This window comes from Mytilus trossulus, chromosome 1 (genome assembly GCF_036588685.1).
Source record: "Mytilus trossulus isolate FHL-02 chromosome 1, PNRI_Mtr1.1.1.hap1, whole genome shotgun sequence".
NCBI classification, from domain to species: Eukaryota; Metazoa; Mollusca; class Bivalvia; order Mytilida; family Mytilidae; genus Mytilus; species Mytilus trossulus.
In genome coordinates this window covers 42,310,547-42,331,502 of record NC_086373.1, presented here as the reverse complement: position 1 = coordinate 42,331,502, position 20,956 = coordinate 42,310,547, and the positions used below count along the sequence as shown (strand labels likewise).

General features: G+C 32.6%; 1 long non-coding RNA gene across 1 annotated transcript; it reads left to right on the top strand.

Moving 5' to 3' along the window:
* The first annotated feature begins 206 nt into the window (after positions 1–206).
* LOC134724868 (uncharacterized) lies at positions 207–5,629 on the top strand. Its single transcript, XR_010108499.1, has 3 exons — positions 207–307; positions 2,485–2,569; positions 5,505–5,629. It is a non-coding gene; the product is annotated as an uncharacterized LOC134724868 (long non-coding RNA).
* Positions 5,630–20,956: the final 15,327 nt, after the last annotated feature.

Below are 20,956 nucleotides of genomic sequence, written 5' to 3'. Positions count from 1 at the left end.
TTGTTGACGCTTGTTGTCGCTTCTTGACGCTTGTTGTCGCTAATTAGTGAGACCCGATATTTAGAGTTATTAGCAAGCGTAAAATATGTGGTTGGACTGAACTGAAGGACTGCGACGTCACAGTGATTTTAACCAATGAAATTCGCTGTTTCAATTATGTACTCTTCAGAGGTGAGATAAAATAATAAGAATTTTAATCTTGGGTTAATAAATATATCGAGTACTGATTTTAAATTGAATTTGAAAAACGATATAATAAGAAAGTAACTTCACCTATTGACTTTTATGGTTTCAAGCTGAAATGAAGGTAAATAATTTGTGGATTGACACCAAGGAAGCATTGGATGTAAAAATAATTAATTGTAATAATAATATATGACTGTGTTTTTTTGCTTTGTAAACAACTCCCTGATAAAATTCTCCCGATAGTAAAATTGAGAAAGGAAATGGGAATATGCTAATGAGACAATAACCACACTAAAGTGTAAACAACAGCAGAAGGCTATTAAGTGTTCTTCAATGATGCATTAAATCCTGCATCTTGAGTCAATACACCTTATCGCTATTTGTCCGCCATTATTGGATATCACACAGGTTCCCGTAAATTTTTGACGTCATAAAACAAAATATGTGACACCACAATGGAAAAGTGATTGCTGTATGCGTCAAAAGATCGAGCTGCCAGGTCGGCCAGCTGGGAAGGCTCATAGTGATATAAAGGTGTATGTCAGAAGGTATCATGTCCGTTCGCGCCCAACTCACTTTCACACTCCAAGAAGTAATTTGTTGTTCATGTTTTGCATTAAAAATGTCACATTTTTTTCGCAATATCATGTACAATCGTTATTAAAGGTACAAATGTACCAGGATTAAAATTTAATTCACCAGACGCTCATTTTGTACCAGGATTAAAATTTAATACGTCAGACGCGCGTTTCATCTACATAAGACTCGTCAGTGACGCTCAGATCAAAACAACATTGTTTATTTTGTATAATTTTTCTTTGTCTGGGGCTGCTATTCAAGTTATTGGGCATATTGTTGTACAACTATAGATCTTGTAGGGATTTCATTGGAAAAGGACTAACATTAACTGAAATCTGCATAGTTGGGATCATGACTACAAACACAAGAATGGCACTGATGACAGACTAAAATTGATCCCAAAAGAAAAAAAAATAAGGCATTCTTCACGCTTATAATTTTTTTTTTATAGATCTTCTTGATTATTATATATATTTTCATTTATATGTACATTGTATTGTTTTAACTTATAAGTTAAAGTTGCTGAACTCTGGGACAATTACACTAATATAAATTACTTTCTCTAATTCTTCGTGACTTTATCCCCTCTGAACTCATTGTATACCAAATTTCATGTGTGGTTCATTTGATCCCAGTTTATCATTGGTTAAAATCCGATTATTAGGCTGGATTTGTTTGCTTTCCTTTAAATTTCCTATTGTGACAGTATGAAAAAAGACCACCATGCCTGATGACGTCACATAGAAAGAACACATATTTTTGCAGATTTTTCATAAAGAAGGAATACATTTGCCTGCATATTGTTTGAAAATCAAAAAGAGAAACAGATTCCACCACCAAATCTCCTGTAATACCATATTTGTTCACTCTCGACAGTTTAATTTAAATATTAAAAACGCTCACATGGCTCAGCGAGCCTCACGTTTTAAATTGAAAATTTAACTGTCTGGAGTGGATAAATATATTATCTCACTCGATGCAGTGGTAGAATCTATATATTAAAATGTCAGAGGTGAACTGTTGTTTCTTGTTTAATGAAAAATACTTTGCTTCATGAACATGATAACATAGTAGTTTTTCAATTGACTTTTAATTGATATAACAATTTTCTTTTCGTTTTTGATATATGTCATGTATGTTTTTATTATTGAAAGATATTTATAATTAATTGCCTTTTTTACAAAAACACTTGATATGACAAAATTAAACAACAGTTACTTTAATTGTATATCCAGGTACAATTTTAACAATATACTGTGGATTCATTTATTTTCGTGGGTATCAATTTTCGTGGATTGAGAAAAAATTGCATGTTCGTGGATATTTGATTTCGTGGTTTTGTCAAACTTTGCAGACGAACCTATAATAAATTTGTTATTCATTGACATATAATTTGGTGGTTCACCTGTACCCACGAAATCCACGAAAAAGGTATCCAACGAATAATAATGAATCCACAGTAAAAGAATGACCCTAAATGTATTAATAGTAAAAAATATACAACATTGTCATGATTGTAGTGTAGTGCAGTGAGCAAACAAAAGCTTTTTCAAATCTCACCTATTTCCCTCTCAATTTTTAAAAGAAAAGTAGCTTCTCCCTATCATTCTGAAGTAGTGTGAGCCATGTGTATTGCCACCCAATACTCTCAAAAACTTGTTCTTTTTATTATGCTAGTAAGACTTAAAATATATATATAATTAAAAACTGTATTTTCAGAAAACTAGATTTAAAACTGAACATGGGTTTAAATCTTCATGTAGAGAAGGAGAGGATCCCCTGGATACTTCAAAGGTGCTGCTAGGTAAGAGATTACAGAAAGGAAGTTTAAATAATAGTAAAAAATTAAACAAGCAAGTAGAAGTGAAGGCACAAGTGAAGATTCAGAGTGTAGTAGCAGTTTCAAAGCAGATCTTTACTTGCTAACAATGTAATTTGAGTTTGAATGAAATTGATATTACTTATGCTATCTTAAAGCTACGAAACAGTCAGATATATTAATATTTATTTGAAGTAAAATATGATTAATTCACTTATTTAACATCTGCCATAACTTGCATAATATACAGTAAATTTTATTATCCTTTTTTACACTCATAATTTAAAGAAGAGAGAAGGTTATTATTGTTCCTTTATACATCATTTATTTTTTTTGGATTGGGAATAAGATAAAATTCATTTACACCAAAAAAATAGTGAAATCTGTATTTACAAAAAAATGTATAGCCCCTTAAATTTTGATATTTAAACTGCGAGGAACATACATACAAAGTATATAAATACATTTCAATATTTTTTTTTGAAATCATATGCAATGCCTACTGATGAGTCCCAATTGCATATGAACTTACATTAATTTATTTTAGAAAGGGACGAAACTCACAAGGCTAAAAAGACATTTATCAAATTAATATAAACCACCTTTTTGACATTTACATGTATACATAAAAATTGATATTTACAAAAAAACTTAACAGAAAGATCTAAATCTACTTTTCTATGATAATGTCAAGATAAATATCCTTGTGAGTCTAGGCACAATTTTGAATCTGGATTTGCATATCTATATGTGTTTAAAGGTTCTGGTAAAGGTCCAATCACATTATTTGCATTCAAAAATTCACATTAACTTTCAGAATTTTTTAATATATTTCTAAGACTGTGAATATTATCTCCCTTGTATGCCTGACTATATATGTAAAGGTTATTGTTAATGTCAAAAGTACAAATGTGCCTGTATAATATGTATCTAGGACTGTAGATAATATCTCCCTTTTGTATTTACCTATTTACAGATTCTTGTTAAGGTTATCAAGATTATCTACATATAAAATATGTATGTAGGACTGTAAATATTATTTCCCTTCTCTGTTTACCTGTTTGTAGATTCTTGTTAAGGTTATCAGTCTACTCTACATATAAAATATGTATCTAGGACTGTAAATATTATCTCCCTTCTTTGTTTACCTGTTTGTAGATTCTTGTTAAGGTTATCAGTCTTCTCTACATATAAAATATGTATGTAGGACTGTAAATATTATCTCCCTTCTTTGTTTACCTGTTTGTAGATTCTTGTTAAGGTTATCAGTCTTCTCTACATATAAAATATGTATGTAGGACTGTAAATATTATTTCCCTTCTCTGTTTACCTGTTTGTAGATTCTTGTTAAGGTTATCAGTCTTCTCTACATATAAAATATGTATCTAGGACTGTAAATATTATTTCCCTTCTATGTTTACCTGTTTGTAGATTCTTGTTAAGGTTATCAGTCTTCTCTACATATAAAATATGTATCTAGGACTGTAAATATTATTTCCCTTCTATGTTTACCTGTTTGTAGATTCTTGTTAAGGTTATCAGTCTTCTCTACATATAAAATATGTATCTAGGACTGTAAATATTATTTCCCTTCTATGTTTACCTGTTTGTAGATTCTTGTTAAGGTTATCAGTCTTCTCTACATATAAAATATGTATCTAGGACTGTAAATATTATCTCCCTTCTATGTTTACCTGTTTGTAGATTCTTGTTAAGGTTATCAGTCTTCTCTACATATAAAATATGTATGTAGGACTGTAAATATTATCTCCCTTCTCTGTTTACCTGTTTGCTGATTCTTGTTAAGGTTATCAGTCTTGTCTACATATAAAATATGTATCTAGGACTGTAAATATTATTTCCCTTCTATGTTTACCTATTTGTAGATTCTTGTTAAGGTTATCAGTCTTCTCTACATATAAAATATGTATCTAGGACTGTAAATATTATCTCCCTTCTCTGTTTACCTGTTTGCTGATTCTTGTTAAGGTTATCAGTCTTCTCTACATATAAAATATGTATGTAGGACTGTAAATAGTATCTCCCTTCTCTGTTTACCTGTTTGCTGATTCTTGTTAAGGTTATCAGTCTTGTCTACATATAAAATATGTATCTAGGACTGTAAATATTATTTCCCTTCTATGTTTACCTATTTGTAGATTCTTGTTAAGGTTATCAGTCTTCTCTACATATAAAATATGTATGTAGGACTGTAAATAGTATCTCCCTTCTTTTTTTACCTGTTTGTAGATTCTTGTTAAGGTTATCAGTCTTCTCTACATATACAATATGTATGTAGGACTGTAAATATTATCTCCCTTCTATGTTTACCTATTTGTAGATTCTTGTTAAGGTTATCAGTCTTCTCTACATATAAAATATGTATGTAGGACTGTAAATTTTATCTCCCTTCTCTGTTTACCTATATACTGTTTCTTTTTAAGGTTATAAGTCTACTCTACATATAAAATATGTATCTAGGACTGTAAATATTATCTCCCTTCTCTGTTTACCTGTTTGTAGATTCTTGTTAAGGTTATCAGTCTTCTCTACATATAAAATATGTATGTAGGACTGTAAATATTATCTCCCTTTTATGTTTACTTATTTACAGATTCTTGTTAAGGTTATCAGTCTTCTATACATATAAAATATGTATGTAGGACTGTAAATATTATCTCCCTTCTATGTTTACCTATTTACACCATACAAATTAATATTCCATTTCATATTAAATGTTAGTCACAACCTGCTTTTCAAACAATATATTTGTTGTAGGTATTTATATGCAATATGATATGTTAATTTTAGAAATTGTTGTTATTTATCCCAATGCTTGAAAATTGGAAGGTAATTTGCAAAATGTGGTACTCATTTCTTTAATCTAACTGTATGTTTAAAGCTAGACTTTTTATTTCAGCTCCTGAACTCATCATCTATGACAATGCCTGCAATCTTCATTGATACTGCTTAAATCGTGATCCACACTTTTTCAAAAATACACAGTTCAAAGTTGATGGATTTCATTGGGATAATCATTTTGGTAAAGCTAGACTTTTTATTTCAGCTCCTGAACTCATCATCTATGACAATGCCTGGAAGGTAATTTGCAAAATGTGGTACTCATTTCTTTAATCTAACTGTATGTTTAAAGCTAGACTTTTTATTTCAGCTCCTGAACTCATCATCTATGACAATGCCTGCAATCTTCATTGATACTGCTTAAATCGTGATCCACACTTTTTCAAAAATACACAGTTCAAAGTTGATGGATTTCATTGGGATAATCATTTTGGTAAGTTAATAGCCTTAGCCCAAGACATTTTTTGAAAAGCACTTGTTTTGTCATAATATATTTTTGCTTTATAAGCTATTTCTTTTCTTTTACTTTTTAAATTCACTTTCATGCTTACTTGCTAAATATTTGATAAATGATTTGAATGTAAGATGGCTGAAATTTATATTCTGTTCTTGAAATTCATTAAAATATATTAATAAAAATCAATATAGCCAGCTTCATCATAGCATAAACATGACTTATTGTACATTTCAAATAATCACATTCATTATTATATTGTCAACAGAAGCACATTCAATTTCTATACTTTGGACTATAATCCTGTATTGCAGGTTGCAGTGATAGCTATGAAATGAGAAGTTTTCCACAATACAAAGACCTAAGCAGCCAAGTGGTAGAACAATTTAATAGCCAGATAAAAAAAACTGAAGGATACAGTGTCATACATGACAAGAAATAACTTTTTTAACCATATTAAATTATTTGTATGCGGAAAAAACAACAATGCATTGGAAAGATAAATTGGTTGTACTGTTTAGACTCTTTATCAATTTATTATTTAGTATGTAATGAACAAAAACACACATCTATTACTTTCAGGACTATTTATCAATATCATTCATCATAAGATTACAACAATATGGTTAAATGTTGACTATGTCATCTTTAGTCTGTTTTTTTTTATATCTTGATAAAATAATTGCAATAATTTTTTAAGATGGTATCCAACACCTTCACTGAAATTGATTTGGCTGGTTTACTTAAATTCTTAAATTTTGACAAAGTATTTACTTTGACCCTTTGACAAAAATTTCAGAATTTCAAACAATTTTAACCAAACATTATATCAGACAAACTACACTGGTTTGACAAAACACTAATTTTGATCATTGAGAAGCTTAATATTCTTTTACAACATCACGTAATTAAAATGTTAAGCTGATTTTACAGAGTTATCTCCCTGTAGTGTTAGATACCACCTTAAAGTCCCTGGTTTTTTAATAATCCTAAAAGGTAAATCTCTCAATGTGATAAAAACCAAGAATTTGAAAAGTATATATTTATATTATCTGTTGAATATTTTATGTTCAAACTTGAAGTTATGGGTGTTCAATCTGTAGACTAATCTGTAGACCATTTAAGATCTTACCTTATTGATAGAATTTAATTTGTACATTTAAATATGTTATGTCAAAAATTCAGAATCCATGATAGGCACAGGAACTGTCTCACAAGGAGGTATCTTTGGACCACTGTAATTTTTAACATATATGAATGATATGTCAATCAATATTGATTAAGACATAAATGATTTTTTTTATGTTGATTATTTATTAACATACTCATAAAAATGCAGACATTATTTCCACATAGTTGATAAAAAGATATACACTCTTTATTCTAGTAAAAACAGCATTTCAAAAAAAAAATTAGACAAAATATCAATTTTCATGTAAAATGTAATGATCACCTTATAAGATTGTCAGATTTTATCAAATATTTAGGAGTTCTCATAATTATTATTTTTTAATATTGTGAACAAATAGTTTCCAACATCAAAAAAATTACTGTGTTACAATATAGAGTTTTTTCTATAGAATGCCAAATATTTCCATACTATATCAAGGATGACTCTGGCATCGACTCCGATACAATGCTATTTCGATTAATCTTGTTCTTCATGGTATAATAGTGTGGGCTGAGGGATAACAAGAAAATTGCAAGTTGTATAGAATAAGTTGGTGAGATACTTCCTTGGTCTGGGTCCAGGGTTTAGAATTACATGTGATTTTTAGATAATGTTAATATGCTATGTGTAAAAGATTAAGTTACTCAACTTTGATTAAATTATGTATCTAATACACAGTCTTTATGTGAAAATTTTTATTTGAATAATCATAATATTGGAAGTGCTGCACATACTGATTATTCTATACCAAATATTAAAAACTGTTCAAAAACAGCTTTGTCTATGATACTATACAAGACTGGAACAATCTATCATCCAACACTAAAAAATATCAAATAGATCTGCATTTTAGACTACAGTTTAAGAACAATTAAAGTCAACAAATATATCACTTTTTAATTTGACCTTTTCAGTCAACCTTTGAATAAATTGTTAAACATGTGACTTTATTCTGGAATGAATCAAATTAGTCAAAATATACAAATTAATAATATATCTCTTTAAAGAAACAGTAAGGTGTTGAGAAATATTCTTATAGATTTAAACCGACAAAGAAATTGATGATGAATAATTGAAATAAAATCACAAAACACATTTTAAGCTAATTATCAAGGTATTATAAGATAATTATTAGAAGCTGTCATATGGGTGCCAATGAAATGACTCTCCATCCTAGTCAAAATTTGTAAAAGTAAACCATAATAGGTCATTGTACAGTGTTCAACCTGGAGCCTTGGCTCACACCGAACAGAAAACTATCAAGAGCATCAATGTGACTAATATATAGATTACCTTCGACTGTCAGAAATATACTGAAACAGTCTAATCTTTCCGTAGACAGTGTTGTACATCAAGGGGAGACAAACTGAACAGTCCGAGATACACATATATGTCTTTGACTGTCACATATATACTGAAACAGTTCAATCTTTCCGTAGACAGTGTTGTACATCAAGGGGAGACAAACTTAACAGTCCTAGATACACATTATATATGTCTTTGACTGTCAGACATATACTGAAACAGTTCAATCTTTCCGTAGACAGTGTTGTACATCAAGGAGAGACAAACTCAGCAGTCCTAGATACACATTATATATGTCTTTGACTGTCAGACATATATACTGAAACAGTTCAATCTTTCCATAGACAGTGTTGTACATCAAGGGGAGACAAACTCAGCAGTCCTAGATACACATTATATATGTCTTTGACTGTCAGACATATATACTGTAACAGTCTAATCTTTCCATAGACAGTGTTGTACATCAAGGGGAGACAAACTCAGCAGTCCTAGATACACATTATATATGTCTTTGACTGTCAGACATATATACTGAAACAGTTCAATCTTTCCATAGACAGTGTTGTACATCAAGGGGAGACAAACTCAGCAGTCCTAGATACACATTATATATGTCTTTGACTGTCAGACATATATACTGAAACAGTTCAATCTTTCCATAGACAGTGTTGTACATCAAGGGGAGACAAACTCAGCAGTCCTAGATACACATTATATATGTCTTTGACTGTCAGACATATATACTGAAACAGTTCAATCTTTCCATAGACAGTGTTGTACATCAAGGGGAGACAAACTCAGCAGTCCTAGATACACATTATATATGTCTTTGACTGTCAGACATATATACTGAAACAGTTCAATCTTTCCATAGACAGTGTTGTACATCAAGGGGAGACAAACTCAGCAGTCCTAGATACACATTATATATGTCTTTGACTGTCAGACATATATACTGAAACAGTTCAATCTTTCCATAGACAGTGTTGTACATCAAGGGGAGACAAACTCAGCAGTCCTAGATACACATTATATATGTCTTTGACTGTCAGACATATATACTGTAACAGTTCAATCTTTCCGTAGACAGTGTTGTACATCAAGGGGAGACAAACTCAGCAGTCCTAGATACACATTATATATGTCTTTGACTGTCAGACATATACTGAAACAGTTCAATCTTTCCATAGACAGTGTTGTACATCAAGGGGAGACAAACTCAGCAGTCCTAGATACACATTATATATGTCTTTGACTGTCAGACATATATACTGAAACAGTTCAATCTTTCCACAGACAGTTTTGTACATCAAGGGGAGACAAACTTAACAGTCCTAGATACACATTATATATGTCTTTGACTGTCAGACATATATACTGAAACAGTTCAATCTTTCCGTAGACAGTGTTGTACATCAAGGGGAGACAAACTTAACAGTCCTAGATACACATTATATATGTCTTTGACTGTCAGACATATATACTGAAACAGTTCAATCTTTCCATAGACAGTGTTGTACATCAAGGGGAGACAAACTCAGCAGTCCTAGATACACATTATATATGTCTTTGACTGTCAGACATATATACTGAAACAGTTCAATCTTTCCATAGACAGTGTTGTACATCAAGGGGAGACAAACTCAGCAGTCCTAGATACACATTATATATGTCTTTGACTGTCACATATATACTGAAACAGTTCAATCTTTCCATAGACAGTGTTGTACATCAAGGGGAGACAAACTCAGCAGTCCTAGATACACATTATATATGTCTTTGACTGTCAGACATATATACTGAAACAGTTCAATCTTTCCACAGACAGTTTTGTACATCAAGGGGAGACAAACTTAACAGTCCTAGATACACATTATATATGTCTTTGACTGTCAGACATATATACTGAAACAGTTCAATCTTTCCGTAGACAGTGTTGTACATCAAGGGGAGACAAACTCAGCAGTCCTAGATACACATTATATATGTCTTTGACTGTCACATATATACTGAAACAGTCTAATCTTTCCATAGACAGTGTTGTACATCAAGGGGAGACAAACTTAACATTCCTAGATACACATTATATATGTCTTTGACTGTCAGACATATATACTGAAACAGTTCAATCTTTCCATAGACAGTGTTGTACATCAAGGGGAGACAAACTCAGCAGTCCTAGATACACATTATATATGTCTTTGACTGTCAGACATATATACTGAAACAGTTCAATCTTTCCGCAGACAGTGTTGTACATCAAGGGGAGACAAACTCAGCAGTCCTAGATACACATTATATATGTCTTTGACTGTCAGACATATATACTGAAACAGTTCAATCTTTCCATAGACAGTGTTGTACATCAAGGGGAGACAAACTTAACAGTCCTAGATACACATTATATATGTCTTTGACTGTCAGACATATATACTGAAACAGTTCAATCTTTCCATAGACAGTGTTGTACATCAAGGGGAGACAAACTCAGCAGTCCTAGATACACATTATATATGTCTTTGACTGTCAGACATATATACTGAAACAGTTCAATCTTTCCATAGACAGTGTTGTACATCAAGGGGAGACAAACTCAGCAGTCCTAGATACACATTATATATGTCTTTGACTGTCACATATATACTGAAACAGTCTAATCTTTCCGTAGACAGTGTTGTACATCAAGGGGAGACAAACTCAGCAGTCCTAGATACACATTATATATGTCTTTGACTGTCACATATATACTGAAACAGTCTAATCTTTCCGTAGACAGTGTTGTACATCAAGGAGAGACAAACTCAGCAGTCCTAGATACACATTATATATGTCTTTGACTGTCAGACATATATACTGAAACAGTTCAATCTTTCCATAGACAGTGTTGTACATCAAGGGGAGACAAACTCAGCAGTCCTAGATACACATTATATATGTCTTTGACTGTCAGACATATATACTGAAACAGTTCAATCTTTCCGTAGACAGTGTTGTACATCAAGGGGAGACAAACTCAGCAGTCCTAGATACACATTATATATGTCTTTGACTGTCAGACATATATACTGTAACAGTCTAATCTTTCCATAGACAGTGTTGTACATCAAGGGGAGACAAACTTAGCAGTCCTAGATACACATTATATATGTCTTTGACTGTCAGACATATATACTGTAACAGTCTAATCTTTCCATAGACAGTGTTGTACATCAAGGAGAGACAAACTCAACAGTCCTAGATACACATTATATATGTCTTTGACTGTCAGACATATACTGAAACAGTCTAATCTTTCCATAGACAGTGTTGTACATCAAGGGGAGACAAACTCAGCAGTCCTAGATACACATTATATATGTCTTTGACTGTCAGAGATATACTGAAACAGTTAAATCTATCCGTAAGAAATTGAGAATGAAAATGGGGAATGTGTCAAAGAGAAAACAACCCGATCATAGAACAGATTGATCCAAAATGGGGTGTCGGAATAACGGGGCTGGTCCTGGATCGGGGCAGCCCGTTATTCCGACACCCATTAGTCCGAAACCCCATTATTCTGACACCCCATTAGTCCGACACGGATATAATTGAACAATATAGAAAGTAAAATAAGAAAATACCATACCCCGAAGAAAATGGAAAGTCTTTAGTCAAATGGAAAAATTAAAAGCCCAAACTCATCAAATGAACGGATAACAACTTCCATGTTATTCCTGACTTGGAAAAAATCATTATGTAATGAGGGAAGTTTAAATCTGGTTTTATAGATATAGTTTCAAGATTCAAGATTTTTGAAGATTTTATTCATAACCTCAGACTCATACAGATGTACAAGAGGACAATATATACAAACATGAGATAATACATAGCGAGACAGGACAGACGAAACATAAATACATAGTATATCACAAAGGACAATTGGTATAATAAGTTTAAATATTTCATAATTTCCTTTGAACTTGTACGTTGCATATAGACAGCAAGCCAATAAATATATTCTTGCTTGGATTCATAACCTAATAATTTGGTATAAACGTTGATTTAAGAGCAGTTGCATCAGCATTTTTACAGATGAACAATATATGTACTGTAACTCATCCCTATTCCCTCATTACATAATGTACATATTCTCTGAACCTCTCCCTTGGTGACAGCCGTATAAAATTTCACTATATTAACAACAATATGTGAACATTTTAAAACAAACATGATAGTTAAAAATGTCAAAAATAGGGGTACAATAGTCAAAAGTGTGTTATAATCTCTATAACAACAAACATGTATATATAACAAGGAAACACAACTAGAGGCTACAAAGAGCCTGTGTAGCTTTCCTGATATTTGTATTTGATTAATTGATGCATGAAATAATGCAACTGTTAATTTTTTGCTTTAGTTTCAGACATTAAAGTCATAAACGGCATTTCTCCTCTTTGTTATATTTTTAGCCATGTCTGCCATATGGGTTTGATGGCAGGGTCACCAAACACATTTCTAAAACTAGATACCATAATGCTGATTGTGGCAAAGTTTGGTTAAATTTTCCTCAGTAGTTTCAAAGGAGAAGAAAAATCAAGTGGTCAATTGAAAATTTTGGTCATGTTTGACTTTGTAGATCGTACAGTTTAGCTCTATTTTTTATTATATTTATGATCATAACCTAAAACTGCAAAATTTCCTTAAAATTTCAGTTGCAGCAACCCGACAACGGGTTGTACGATTTGTTTGAAAATTTCAGGGCAGATAGATCTTGGTCTAGTAAACAATTTAAACCCATTTCAGATTTGCTCTAAATCCTTTGGATTTAGAGATATATTCCAGAATCTACATTTTACCCCTATGTTCTATTTTTAACCATGCCAGCCACCGCCTTGGTTGATTGACCGGTTCATCGGACACATGTTTTAAACTAGCTGATACCTAAATAATGATTGTGGCCAAATTTGGTTGAATTTGGAATTAGGCCCAGTAGGTTCAGAGGAGAAGGTTTTTATAAAAGATAACGGACGACGCAGGTCGAAGGACGCCAAGTGGTGGGCCAGATGAGCTGAAAAAGGCATATAATAGACAAAGCAAATTAGGAAAAATGAACGAAGAAATACATTATCTTTATTTCAAGAGAATAATATCATTAGTTAAAACTTATCCTCCTGTGAGTCTTCATAGTTAGAATAACATAATTCATGAAGTACTTAAAATATTATAATTTGCTTAATGTCCAGTGACAAATATAACATGTGTAAACAATTTAACAATAAATACAACGGTCAGGTACTATAATAGATACCATCCGGGGTGAAAAAGGTCAATGAAACTTGAAGTGCTGCTGGATGATAAACGTATATTGAATAGGGACAAACGTTTGCCTTGCAAAAGGCTACCGACCACCCCTCATTGATTTGTTGCAATATTTCATAACCTGCAGAGAGCCTGATACTCTTTCTACACGAGGCATCGAATAAAACGTCACACTCTGACATTTGTGGAAAATTATATACCTCGACCAAACAAACGGACGTCACATGCACCTAGGGTTTACTGCTAATTGTAAAGGCAAAAGTGACCATAATTCTATTCCCACTTTAATTTTAAATAGATATCAAAACTCATTGGCATTGTCCATTGAATGATTTAGAACAGGTAATGCAACTTAGGAATATCAAGGTTGGTTGGTATTAGTGGAAATAATGGCATATATTTACTCAAACCAAATTCAGAAAATCTGACTGAGGTGCCGAGTAGCGAACTTTTTGTAAAACTAAATGCACTTTTTAAAGTTTTGTCGAATAACTAACATGGCGATACGCTACTATGTGTTTCTCCCGAAGGAGGGAAATAATAAACCTAAGGCTCCAATTAGGTTTTACTGAATAAAAGTTTGTATGTAAGATTTTAAGTTGATTCGGTGTGGTACATACATAATTTGTTTGGGAAGAACATTTGAGTTTTGTGTGTCTTCATGCAACAATTTTTGTATTTATTGAAGAGGGAATTATTTAAAGCAAATACATTAAACACTTAGAATAGGGGTGAACCAAACAGAATTTTGTATAGTTTGGTGTGTTCTCCGTAAAGAACCCGCCAAAAATGTACTGGTAAAAAGAAATAATGAAAACAAGTACATTACTGTAACAGTGTCCATGTCTAGAAAAATGGAGTGTGTTGGTAGATTTATTTTCATGTCGCATGTTTATTTGGTTTGTTTAAAAGACAACCGATAATTACAGAAAGTTTGTTGCTTTGTGAATATGCAATTACAAATATTGTTGTTTGTGTCATCATTCATGGACATAAGGGTTTGAATACATGATTGGTAGTTAATTTTTGTCTCATGTCCAGTGGCAAATGTTTCATGACTATTCAGTTCATGTTCACTCTGACAGCACATTTCATTCATTTATATCGAAGTTTCAACCTTAATCAAGTATTCTTTTATAGAAAGATAATTACCGATTGTAACTCGGATTCTAATCAGTTTCTACAACATGTTTCACCTAAGGAATGGACAAAAATAACGCCGGTTTGGACATAGTGGCTAGACATTCGGTTTTTTTTAAATTCTGCTTCAAGAAAAAGTTTTTTTTTATATTTGAAACTTTGAAAATGTTTTTCTTTTTCGGCACTTTCTATTGAGTATAGTTTTAATATGATTTGATTATTTTATATGGATAATAATAAAACTGAAGTTCTGATAAACTTTCCTTAAAACTCATTAACAGGTTCCTCTGCTGAATATTTCGTTGTAGGCTTGCTTCACATTTCAGCCAATACAACAAACGGGTGTGATGTTATAATCTAAATCTAGTAGGAAACTGACACACTAAATTTCGCAGATTGTATGTGCTAAATAACAACGGAACATAAAGAAATGCATTTGATTTAATCTGAAATGTTACGCCGGATATGCAATTTTTTACGCAAAAGTCAGTAAGATTTGCGAGTTCAATAAAATAAATGTATGGTGCAAAAATTTATAGAATTATCTTTTGAAATAAGAAAAACACGTTCGGTCCTTTCTGTAGATATGTGGATGTTTGTGATTTTATTTCTTTATTGGCAAATAGTTGCTGTTCTAAAATCATATTATAACGTTATTTGAATCCGAACGCATTACCGTTTAGCTCGACAGTACTTGATTTGTCAGTCTGTTTATAGTTTTTGGATTAGTTCCAATGAAGTTATATACAATACAAAAACTCTTTACCCTTTTGTGATCACTTACAACATTGGTTATTTCAATATAGAACAATGACTTCCTCACCTTCAGTATTGCTTTTGGCCTTACCTCCAAGAGCCTGCTTTAACCAGAGAATCATGATGATTACCTTTATTGTGTTTGTTCGAGAAACATCGACCGTTTAGATGCCGAGTTATATTGATGACAAGATATAGAAATTAAATTTGAGACAGAACAACAAAAAACTATAATTCGTATTTTACTGTAAAAAAATACACGAAAGAAGGCCAATGTTGAAATTTTAGTGAGGTAGTTGCCTGGGCCCTTGTCTTCATGGTAGTTACGGTCTTTATTTTCAAGAATAGTTTCACGCTTAAGGTGTCTTATCTTTGTACTCCTACCTCAACAATTTTTCCAAGTTTATTAGGGCATTTATTGTTCAAAACATGAACTGTACAACTATATTTTTTTTTAATAAAAATTCCTTTCTACCATAGGTTATTCGTTTATTCGTTACTGTAACAGTTGTCCACAAGACTTGAAAATATCTAAATCGTGGTATTATGAATGTCACTTCATATGATACTGGTTGATGAAAGGCCAAATTCTTAACGAAAGACCCTGGTTGAACTGCAGAAGCTTAACTGAACATCTTTTCCAAGACAAAAGTTCATTCCAGCCTCTGTTCATGGGACCAAATTAAGTGCAGCAAACTCAATCTTTAGATGTTCGTTAATAGGTTCTTGTGAAGTATCTTGTAATTCTTGTGGGTTGAGAGACGAGCAACTTAGACAAATAAAACGTCCCGCTATTTTGACAATGGAAATGAAGATTAATGTCCTTCAGTCCATAGCATATATTATGTGATCACGGACTGTAGATGTTCTAGGTCCTTTAACTTAACAACAGTCTATCTTATTTTTACATATTAATGTCCCTCAGTCCATATCTTGTATTATGTGAGCATGGACTGTAGATGTTTTGTCCTTAAACTTAACCACAGTCTATCTTATTTCTACATATTAATGTCCTTCAGTCCATATCATATATTATGTGATCATGGACTGTAGATGTTTTTGGTCCTAAAACTTCACAACAGTCTATCTTATTTCTACATATTAATGTCCTTCAGTCCATACCATATATTATGTGATCATGGACTGTAGATGTTCTTGGTCCTAAAACTTAACAACAGTCTATCCTATTTCTACATATTAATGTCCCTCAGTCCATACCATATATTATGTGACCATGGACTGTAGATGTTCTTGGTCCTAAAACTTCACAACAGTCTATCTTATTTCTACATATTAATGTCCTTCAGTCCATATCATATATTATGTGATCATGGACTGTAGATGTTCTAGGTCCTTTTACTTAACAACAGTCTATCTTATTTTTACATATTAATGTCCCTCAGTCCATATCTTGTATTATGTGAGCATGGACTGTAGATGTTTTGTCCTTAAACTTAACAACAGTCTATCCTATTTCTACATATTAATGTCCTTCAGTCCATACCATATATTATGTGATCATGGACTGTAGATGTTCTAGGTCCTTTAACTTAACAACAGTCTATCTTATTTCTACATATTAATGTCCTTCAGTCCATACCATATATTATGTGATCATGGACTGTAGATGTTCTTGGTCCTAAAACTTAACAACAGTCTATCTTATTTTTACATATTTATGTCCCTCAGTCCATACCATATATTATGTGATCAGAGACTGTAGATGTTTTAGGTCCTAAATCTTAACAGTCTATTCTATTTTAAAATATTAATGTCCCTCAGTCCATATCATATATTTTGTGATCCTGGACTGTTGATGTTTTTGGTCCTAAAACTTAACAATAGTTTATCTTATTTTTACATATTAATGTCCCTCAGTCCATACCATATATTATGTGATCATGGACTGTAGATGTTCTTGGTCCTAAATCTTAATAGGCGAGCGCCGATTTGAGAAAAAGCCTCTCGTTAAGTTTTTTAATGCACCTATCGAACACACAGCTATTTTTGGTATCAATCGAAAGAAAAACGTCTAGAGCATACGATTTGGGCGGTCGTCAAAGTTCCCTATGGTCACGTTTCTTGCAAATCTCACGAGAACACAGACATGTCGAATTACTTTGGATTATACGGTGATACTTAACATTGCATATATCGGCATTGTTGTAAATATATTATTCGTTTTTATCTAAGATAGCTTGGAATACATTCCAAAAAGACATGGAACCCAATAAAAAGAAGATTTTAGGAAAAATTAGTTGATTCTGAGGCATCTTTAAGACCAACCCTAAAATGTAAAAAAAATACCATATTTTTTTAGATTGTCAGTGTCAATGACTTATTAAAACTCTTATATGTTTTGTTTTTATAAATTCCATATACCCTGAAAAGATTGCGACACACATCGAAGCTCAATGATGGATAATAAACGTTTGACGACTTTTCTAAAATCTGCATTATTAAACGGTATTCCGGATCTGTATCGTGTTTTTCCCAGACGCTAAACATTTATATAAATCTAGTATCTAATATGCATAGGTAACACTTGAGTTTCCAAAACACAAGTCGTGTTTCAACATATTACTAGATAAATATTCGTATATGTGTTACCAAAAGACCACTTTAACCATTACTAATGATATTAGCATGGGCTATGTAAGCAGCAGACTGCATTTTGTATAATAGTATATTCTTGAATATTATTATAATTACTTATCATTGATGAGTGTCCAAGTCCTGTGAAATGTGCGCCACTTCCAATGAAGCGCTGCCGCATGTCCATAATTAGCAATGCTGTATAATATGTCAAAATATCACACAAGAGACTCTTAGTATGACAACTAATAGAGGTTTCACAACCTTAATGAATGCTGTTAGCTTAAGGCAAAGACATGATGATGTGTTAAGGTTGTTAGAGGCATTGTTGGTTTAACAAAGAGGAAGGCTTCATTGATAAGATGGAATCTTACAAGGCATGTGCTTAGTCAGATAACATCGGCAATGAGAGCACGTGCCTGTCTTGTCCAGGTTGGTGACCAATGTCACGATGAAGCAAAACCAGCTGCAATGAAAAGGGATAAAACATTTGTAGACGATCTAACTGTTAATATAACAGAAAATATGACAAATCCATTTGACGTTGATAATCTCTCCCGTCAGCATATGAACATTTCAACTGGTCTCCATGCAAGTCACGACATTGAAGATTCACTGTCAAAATCAGTTGAAACTTGAAAAACAAAAACGTCAAAAAGGAAGATATTTGTTGAGTCATCACTATCAACAGACAAAGATCAGGACTGAAGACATTTGAGGATATGAACCCCAAAGTACAACTAAAATGCAAATCTGGGCAAGTTGTAAAAGGTCATTTGATTCCCGAGCTTGTGTTTATCCGTGCTCTATCTCTAACTAAATGTAGAGATGCCGTTTCTGTGGAAACTGTTTCGTCCTATCTAATTTGTCCCATTCCCACTGCATATATTATGACGATGGAATTATGAGGAAGACAAATAAGTCTGATCTTCCCATGAATTTGAAAATTAAGGTAGGATCAGTCCCTAACATTCCTCCAATCAATCACAGTGCTACCGTACCAATAAGAAATGGCATGATTTCAGTCATTTGATGTTAAAAGGATGTCCACAATTGGAGACTTGGCCAAATCTTACATTATGCAGGCACTCATTTTTAGCCATGGCGTTGTCAGTTAATTTTTGATTTATGAGTTTGACTGTCCCTTTTGGTATCTTTCGTCCATCTTTTACAATCATACTTCCGATTTACAAACAAGGTTGTTGATGTCTTCGATCGCTATGACACTAGTACTGAACATTCCATAAAATCAGCAGAGCGACATAGACGATCGGCAACAACTACGAAAAAGTTTCATATCGCTGAAGGCCGAACTGTTCCAGGTTGGAAACAATGTCTATCAAGCAAAAAAAAACAAGCAAGCTCTGATAACTTTCCTTTGAGATTATCTGAGCAGCAATTTGTCTGATATGTTCCAGGATGAAAACAAATGTTTATTTCTTGACGGCGCATTTTCCAATCCAGAATAGAGCGACAACACTCAATGAGAGCATGTAATCGATCTTCAGATCTGTCCTGTTCGTATGAAGACACAGACACCAGAATCTTGCTTCATGTTATACTCTCATAAAATATTTTAGCAGTTGAATATAAGGCGACCAATCATAGTCAAGTGTTCCGATACAGATGTTCTTGTGCTCTGTGTTCATTATTTCAAGATTCTTGTGTCGACTGAACAAATGTGGTTTTTGACGGGGTCAACTAATTGTCTTAGGGACTGTAGAAGGTACATACCAATCCATGAGTTAAGTAAATCTTTTTCACCTTTACTAGCTAACATTCTCCCTGTAGTTCATGCTTGAACTGGTTGTGATACCACTTCTGCTATAATTGGGATTGGCAAAAAGACTGTTTTAAATTTGATAAGAAAATCTCCGAGTAAGTTTACAAATCTCCAAAACTTTGACAAGATTGCTTTTTCCACATCGTTGTCAGCTACCATAGAGCTTATTTCAAGCTTGTATGACTTAAAAGAAAAATTCGCTTCATCACATGTTGACCTAAACAAGTTACGTGTTAAACTTGTAACATGCAAAGACTCAACTGAACCTGCATTCAAAGAACATATTTTGCGGTCATTTCAACAAACGACAATTTGGATGTCCTCACATCTCGATCATCCAAATCCTTATGAATACTGATGGAAAAGAGTTTACATGGCCCAGATCCATTCTACTTTTTAGGCATGATGAAGTCCGATTTCCTGCAAGATCTAGTATGTTCTTGCAAGAGGGAATAAATACATAGCAAGAAATGTATTTGCCGAGAGCAGCAAATCTCTTGCACGGAGCTTTGTCCATGTCAGGGCAGTGATACTTGCCAAAATATTTATTCTAAAGATAACATCAACCTCTAAAAAAGATCATATGATTGACGATGATGAAGATGAAAACGATACCATTGACTAATAGCGAAAGAGCATTTGAGCAATGGGGCAATATAAAGTTTAAGTTGCCTCACTGTTATTCAATGTAAATATGTATATTATTATTAATTTTGTGTTTTGTAATAACTCTACCAAATGGTTGTGTACTTAAGTTCCGTATGCGATGATAGTGGTAGTTTAGAAAAAAACCAAAAAGAAACAACACCTTGCAAGTGATCTAAACAAAACAAAAAACAACAAAAAACAACATCTTGTTAGTGATCTTCGGCCTTGAAGTGGTTGGCAAGCTTAAGACAATTAAATCATATTGTATTTATAACTGTCGAACTGACAGGAGACCAAAATAACATTTATTTTTAACTGTGCTGTAAACATGGTAAATATGCGCTTTAGAGCAGTTTTAAG